Below are 8,381 nucleotides of genomic sequence, written 5' to 3' on the forward strand. Positions count from 1 at the left end.
CAGCGAGCGGGACTCGCACAAACTGCACCCAGCTTCAAAGTCCGCAAGTTTTGATTTTACTAAATCAATTTGAGCGAATACAACTTACTGATCATGAGCCCAACATTTAGCAAGACAGAAAAACATTCAGTCTACCTGAAGGAAGATGTATTTCATTGTAAATTAATGCTGTTAAATAGAGAGAGAGAGAGAGAGAGAGAGAAAAAAAAACCCTGTGTTGGCTATTCCTAAACTTGGAGCTCATTATATTGAAGTACAAATCCAAACACCAGAAGCAACCTATACTCTCTCAGTGTTCTTTCATTGAAAAGTATGTTTTTTGTTTATTCACAGGGTATATGGTTGAAATAATATTTTAGTTCAAAACTTTTTAGTTCAAAAAAACTAAAGTTCCATTGTTAAAAAAATGCTTTATTAGCTAACGTTTCATAGACCTTTAGTTGTTATGCTTTAAAATCCCAAACCATTTGAAATTTCACAGTATTTTCACCTCCTAAATCACTAACCTTTAAAGTCACAATTCTATAATGGTCAAATTTACTCAGGCCGATGGCATTTTTAATGACATTATTATTATTATTATTATTATTAGAATAATAGTAGCCTACATAAATAGGTGAAGCAAAACAAATATGAATAATATTTGGATCGTCACTTATTTTTTCCCTTATTTTCTTAAATAATAAACACTTATTTTCTATTTTTTCTATGTTTTTCACTGATGACGTGTCCAAGTAGCACCAGAAGGTGTATTCAAACTCTAACCTACCTGGCACAGCCAGTGACCTCCAGGAAAGTCTGGATGACATCCACGAATAGAGTGGCGACGGCTGGAGAGACTGCAGACAGCTCGGAAAGATGGCAACCGGGGCAGGGAGGGCTAGCCCCCCGACCTGCAGCTCCTGAGAGGGAGCACCCACAACAAGCTACGAAGAACCCCACAGAAATATACCCCCAGGGATACCCGAGAGGGGGGGAGAATGAGCATCCCAATCGGACGGAATTACCGGTAACGACCCAAGCAAATGGACAACGGATTACGAGCGCAGTCTGTATTTGCGGCAAGGTCTGCAAAAACCTGAAGGGCCTGAAGATCCACCAGGCAAAGATGGCCTGCCTCAGGAGGGATCAAGTGAAGCTACGCTCAGGTACGGCAGCTGGGGCAGTAGTTACTGTCATGCCGGCTGCTGAACCTGGTGAGACGGAGGAGGAGCCAGGTCCGGAATCTCCCCACAGTACCCGGAACCTCCAAGCCACACAAATCCCCCCACCAAGCAGGAAATCGGAACATCGTAGGGTGAAGTGGCCTGGCGCAAACAATAAGGAGTGGCTTAAGCTGGACGAGGATGTAGACAAGTGCCTGGAATCCATCTCAAAGGGCAGTGTCGACCAGAAGCTCCAGACCATGTGTACCATCATAATGAACATGGGAGCAGAGCGGTTTGGTGTCGAGGAAAGAAGAGGAGATAGGAATCCAGCGAAGCTCAACCGGCGAGAAGCCAAGATCAGTCAGCTGAGACAAGAACTAAAATCCCTGAGACGTCAGTTCAAGATGGCCAAGGAAGAAGAAAGGACTGCCTTGTCAGAACTCACAAACATCATAAGGAAGAGGACTCATCTCACTGAGGGGAGAGCAGAACGGCACCGAAGGAAGGGCAAGGAAAGCTTTCATTGGCTCGGAAACGTAGTGCTTTCATTGGCAATCCCTTCAGCTTTATCAAGAAACTACTGGGCCAGAAGCGAAGTGGCACCTCGCTTGCCCGGTAGAGGAGATCGACAACCATCTCCACGCCACTTTTAGTGACACCTTGAGGGACCATGACCTTGAACCTTGCAGGGATTTGGTGGCGCCACCTGAACCAGGGATATTCGACAGCGCTGAACCCACGCTGAAAGAGGTGGAAGAAGCCGTTAGAGCGGCAAGATCCAGCACCGCTCCCGGTCCCAGCGGGGTCCCTTATAAGGTCTACAAGCAGTGCCCGCAGCTCCTCAGACGTCTCTGGAAGATCCTGAAGGTGATCTGGCGGAGAGGGAAAGTTGCTGCGCAATGGAGGTACGCTGAGGGAGTCTGGATCCCGAAGGAGGAGGGCTCTTGCAACATAGATCAGTTTCGCATCATCTCGCTGCTCAGTGTTGAAAGCAAGATTTTTTTTCAAAATCGTGTCCCAACGTCTGACAGACTTCCTCCTGAAGAACAACTACATTGACACCTCAGTCCAGAAGGGAGGAGTCCCAGGAGTACCTGGATGTCTGGAGCACACAGGGGTGGTGACACAGCTGATCCGGGAGGCTAAGGAGAGCAAAGGAGATCTGGCAACTCTCTGGCTTGACCTGGCCAATGCCTACGGGTCTATTCCACACAAGCTCGTTGAAACTGCACTGGTAAGACACCATGTTCCTGTCAAGATCCGCAACCTCATCATGGACTATTACAACAACTTCAGCGCACGAGTCTCTTCAGGCCAAGTAACATCCTCATGGCATCAACTTGAAAAGGGGACAATCACTGGCTGCACAATCTCTGTATCTCTCTTCTCACTGGCCATGAACATGATTGTCAAGTCGGCCGAGGTGGAATGCAGAGGCCCCAAGTCAAAATCTGGGACCCGTCAGCCCCCCATAAGAGCCTTCATGGACGACTTAACAGTGATGACAACATCTGTTCCAGAGTGCAGGTGGCTTCTCCAGGGGCTTGAACGGCTCATCTCCTGGGCAAGGATGAGCTTCAAGCCTGCCAAGTCCAGGTCTCTGGTCCTTAAGAAGGGTAAAGTGTCCGACCGTTTCCGCTTTGCCCTGGGAGAGACCATGATTCCATCAGTGACTGAAAAACCAGTCAAGAGCTTGGGGAAGTTCTTTGATAGCTCCCTGAAGGACTCAGCTGCCATAAAACAAACCAAGTGCGACCTGACTACCTGGCTCACAGCGATTGACAGATGTGGCCTCCCCGGAAAATTCAAAACCTGGATCTACCAGCATGGAGTCTTGCCAAGAATACTCTGGCCCCTGTTAGTCTACGATCCCGTACCAACATCAACAGTCGAGGTTCTAGAGAAGTCTATCAGCCAGTTCCTCAGAAAATGGTTGGGGCTCCCTCGGTCCTTGAGCAGCATTGCCCTTTACGGCCATTCCACCAAGTTGCATCTTCCTTTGAGTGGACTATCAGAGGAGTTTAAAGTCACCCGCGCCAGAGAGGTATTGATGTACAGGGATTCCAAAGACACAAAAGTCGCAGCAGCAGGAATCCTCGTGAAGACCGGGAGAAAGTGGCAGGCCCAAGAAGCCGTCACCAAAGCTGAGGCACGACTAAGGCACAAAACGCTGGTGGGCTCCGTGGCAATGGGACGAGCAGGTCTTGGTTGTTTTCCCAAGCCACGTTATGATCTGGCTCGTGGAAAAGAGAGGCGCAAACTGATTCAGGATGAGATACGAGCAGGGGTGGAGGAAGAACGCTACACCAAAATGGCCAGCATGTCCAAACAAGGAGCGTGGACCAGGTGGGAACAGGCAGATCCACGCAGAATAACGTGGGCAGAGCTCTGGAAAGCAGAGCCATTTCGGATCAAGTTTCTTGTCCAATCCGTCTATGACGTCCTCCCAAGCCCAGCTAACCTGCACACCTGGGGCCTGGCAGACACTCCTGAGTGCAAGCTGTGCAAGAAAAGGGGCACACTGGAGCACATTTTGAGCAGCTGCTCAAGAGCGCTAGGGGGAAGGGCGGTACCGCTGGCGCCACGACCAGGTGCTAAAGGCTTTTAGCGGACTCCATCTGCACAGCGATCAAGCTCAGCAAGACCCAGGCAGCCCCCAAACAAACAATCACCTTCATTAGAGCTGGGCAGAAGGAACAATTCCACCGGCCTATCTCTACGGGGGGGCTCCTCTCACTGCTCGTGATTGGCAGCTTCAGGTTGACCTTGGAAAGACAGCTTAAGTTTCCAGGCAACATCACAGCCACTTCTCTCCGCCCAGACATGGTGCTAACGTCTGAGTCTACCAAGCAAGTGGTTATCCTGGAACTAACTGTCCCCTGGGCAAGACCGTATTGAAGAGGGCCACGAGCGTAAGAGGGCTAAGTACGCATGGGCTCAGCTCGGAGTGCCGGAACAACGGCTGGAAAACTCGCTGCGAGCCAGTCGAGGTCGGGTGCCGAGGCTTCGCTGGCCACTCACTGCTGCGAACCCTCAAACTCCTTGGAGTGAAAGGACTGCAATTGAAAAAAGCCACCGCAAACATCTTAGAGGCCGCAGAGAGGGCTTCTCGGTGGCTGTGGTTCCGTAGGGGGGATCCGTGGAGCAACATGCCACTTGGACACAAGCCGGGGACTGATCACCCCCGGTTGGGTCGCCCGGGTGAGGGTGTATGAAGATTAAAGACCCGAAACACCCTATGACCCCGGGTTTTTCACTGATGACGTGTCCAAGTAGCACCAGAAGGTGTATTCAAACTCTCTTCAAGAATAAACATGATAACATATTATTAATTCATAGAAATAATTTAAGCAATTAAAACCTGATAACATATTATTAATTCATTGAAATAATTTAAGCAATTAAAACCTTTTTTTTAAAACTTGAACTTCAATACTATTAAACTGACTTTAAAATCTCAAGGAGTTTATAAGTTAAAAAGGGTAAAATGTCACAGTGCATGTTAAATAGTCTAAATGAACTTGTGTTAACAATATAATTAGAACTCACAATATAAATTTTTTTTAAATGAACAATTTCCTGTATAAAATGGGACATAAAACTTTATATCAAACATTTTGAAATCGTCCACAGCTGAGCAATACGCGAGGCAAGGTTGAGCGTGCGAAGTTAATGTGCTGCACAGTCATTTTCAGATGCAACGAAAAAAAAAAAAGAAGAAGAAAAAATAAAAATAAAAACCCTGGATAGCCTAGATTAGGCCCAGACTCTGTTCCTAAGTATATAATAATTATAATTACTGTTAACCCAAAGTAACAAATTTTAACCGATTAATCGCCTGTTTTTCATTTGCTGCATGTTTTTTTATTATATTAGCTATATTTTTTTAAAAACAGGCTAAAAAAATTAATTGTAAGTTTGTGAGAGGGAAAAAAAATTTACAAGTCATGTATAAGTTGCATTTTATTAACATTCAGAAATAATAACGGCTGGCCTAATAATGTTATAATGTGCCAACAGGATATTTTAGCTCCCTTTCACTTTACAACAAATCCTTTAAATTTAGCAAATTTATCAGAACAGAACAAGAATTAAAAAATATATAATTCTAATGGGATAAATTAAAATTGCAGTATATAAATAATATAGGCTTAGCTATACAAACAAACAAACCAAAAACAAAAAAAGAATAATAATTTAAAGCGAACCATAAGGGTAAGGTTGGGCTCTCTCATTCGGGAGAAATCCAAACGTTTCCATATTCGTGAGTTGCCTATTTCAAGCTTAACTATTATTCATTAGGTAAAATAGGCTTTGTAGTTCACACGTGTTTCAGTATTGACGAAAAAAAAAAAAAAAAAAAAAAAAAAAAAAACATAATTAACAAAAAATATGCCAAAGTGGACCGCTGCTCGCGCCGAATGGCACGGTGACCGGCTACTGTTTTCCAATGAATGGTGCGCGACGCGAGGGCACCCATGCGCGATCAAACAGCTTAAACAGAAAATACTCAATTTTTGGTCACACAGTTAAGGGATAATCAAAAAATGCAAAGTGTTAGCAGTTTGGAAAAATCAAGTATAATAACAGAATTAATAAAATCATTGCTAAATGCTGGACCGTTCCCATTTCGATCTGCAAATGGAACCTGAAGGCTTTTTTTAAAACCAAGAATAGATGAACCGAAATGAAAACATTTAGCTTTTTATCCGTATATATAGGCCTTATATTTAATGACTGTTTAATAACAATAGCCTGCATAAGATCTTTGTGTAAAGGTCTTTCTTTTAATTTTGGATGAGTATCGACTGTAGCCTAAGGACTATCCTAACATTTTGAAATGAACTCACTGTACATTTTTTAATGGTTTGTTTTAAGATGTTACAATGTTATATCATAATGTTATTGTTGTTTTACATCCGCCTTTTATCTCATTTTACAATACATTCAGTTCCCCCAATCCGTCCCTTTGCGCCACCTGGCGGTGTTTTTGCGAATATGAATTAACACGCGACCTGATTTGCAGTTAACGCCGCGGCCCCTGCGGCGGCGGTTACGCACGGCAGTATATTACCCATTTTGGTTGTTCTACCTACTGTGTGTGTATATGTATATATATCTATATATATATATATATATATATCAGGCTTGGGACTGGCTAATCGGTACGGTAGCTTCTCTCAGCCCTATCAGTCTTTCACCAGACCATAATAATAACAAATTCTCAATTGATAATTAATCATTGCGTTTTGCAAAAATCATTGTTATTTGTGAACGTAGGCATTTGAGGAAGGCTTTAAGACCCAAGCAGAATCCTCTATGCCAGCACCTCTCCACTTAACAGTGAGCGCGACTCGCGCTAACTGCACCAGGTTCACCTTGCGCAAGTTTTGTTTTTTTTCAAAATCGTTTGAGGCGCAATGCACTATATTATCATAACGCCCAACCTTTAGCAAGGCAGGAAACACATTCAGTCTACCTTGAAGGACGACGTGTTTCATTGTAAGTTAATGCCTGTTTAATAGAGAGAGAGAAAATACATTGAAAAAAACCCTAGTGTTGGCTATTCTTAAACTTGGACCTCATTAGAAGTATAAGAAGTATCAATCCAAACACCAGAAGCAACCTACACTCTTAAGTGTTCTTTCATTGAAAAGTATGACATTTTATTCATTCACTGGTATATTATATGGTGAAATAATGCTTTAGGTCAAAAAACTTTAAGTGCCTTGTTTAAAAAAATGCTTTATTTACTGATGTTCATAGACCTTCAGTTTTTTTGTTTATTTTTTTTTTTATTTTTTTTATACTAGATTTAACTTGAATCTCAATACTAATAAACTGAACTTTTAAAATATCAAGGAGTTTACTAAATTGAAACCGGGTGGCTGAAAATGTACAGTGCATGTTAAATAGCCTAAATTGAACTTTTTATCTCGTATAGTAAACTGCAGACCTTGATGCATGTTACCCATTAAACATCACAATATAATTTAATTGTTTTTAAAATGAACAATTCCTGTATAAAATGGGACAGCAACCTTTATATCAAACATTTTTAAATTGTCCACAGATGAGCAACGCGGGAGGCAGGTTCTGTGCCAGAGCACACAAAGTTAATGTGCATGCACAATTTTTAGGGGGAGGAGGCTTTTTCTTAAAGTAATTTTCAGATGCAATTGAAAAAAAAAATAAACAAAATAAACACACAAACATGAAACTTGTTTAAATAGTTAAACAACATAGCCTAGATTAACCCACAGTAACAAATTTTAACCGATTAATCGCCTATATCCGTTTGCTGCATTTTTTTTAAACAACACGCTAAAAATAAATTACGTTTTTGAGAGGAAAAAAATATGTCATGTATAAGTCGCATTTTATTACATTCAGAAATAATAATAATATAGTTATAATGTACCAACAGGATATTTTAGTTTCCCTCACTTTACAACAAATCCTTTAAATTTAACTATCAGCAACAGAACAAGAATTAAAAATATATGTAATTATAATCTATAAATATAATGCAAGTATATAATAATATAGGCTTAGCTATAAACAAAACAAATAATAATAATAATAATAATAATAATAATAATGGTAAAGTGAAACACAAGGTGCAGGTTCAGCTTACCTCTTTCATTCGGGGACAAATCTAAATGTTTCTTATTCGTGATGTTGCCCATTTTGAAGCCTAAACTATTATTCATTAGGGTAAAATAGGCTTTGTAGTTCACACGTTTAGTATGACAGAAAAAAAAATCATAATGAGCAAAAAATATAATACAAAGTGAACCGCTACTGCCACGAACCGCTTACGCCTGGGTATGGTATATTCCAGTATATACCGGTGACATCTCAATAAATTAGAATGTCAATAAATAGAATGAATAAAAGTTCATTTAGTTTCCGTAATTTAACTCAGATTGTGAAACTCGTGTAATATCAAATGCCACACAGATGAAGTTGTCTTTGGTTCTTTTACCTTTGTTCCTTCATCTCGGTTTGATACACAACATGTAACATTACAGTCCATTTTGCAGTCCGTCTCTTTGTGCCACCTGGCGGTAGTTTCACAATGATTTTAACATGCGACTGACTTGCAGTTAATCCTGGAGAGGGGGCGGCCCTACGGTGGCGGACACGCGGCGTATTACCCATTCTGGTTTGTCCACCCTACTGTATCGGTCGAGTCGAAAGAAAATCAATTCAAAGTGGATGGTGGTGAAA

At 41.9% G+C, this 8,381-nt stretch overlaps 1 protein-coding gene and 1 pseudogene across 5 annotated transcripts in view; one reads left to right on the forward strand and one right to left on the reverse strand.

Annotated features, from left to right (window-relative positions):
* LOC109112868 (centrosomal protein of 170 kDa protein B-like) overlaps nucleotides 1-8,381 on the reverse strand; it is a 125,564-nt gene that overhangs the window by 88,512 nt on the left and 28,671 nt on the right. The window lies entirely within an intron of this gene.
* On the forward strand, nucleotides 665-4,542 carry LOC109089410 (annotated as a pseudogene).

Source organism: Cyprinus carpio, chromosome A20 (assembly GCF_018340385.1).
Source record: "Cyprinus carpio isolate SPL01 chromosome A20, ASM1834038v1, whole genome shotgun sequence".
NCBI classification, from domain to species: domain Eukaryota; kingdom Metazoa; phylum Chordata; class Actinopteri; order Cypriniformes; family Cyprinidae; genus Cyprinus; species Cyprinus carpio.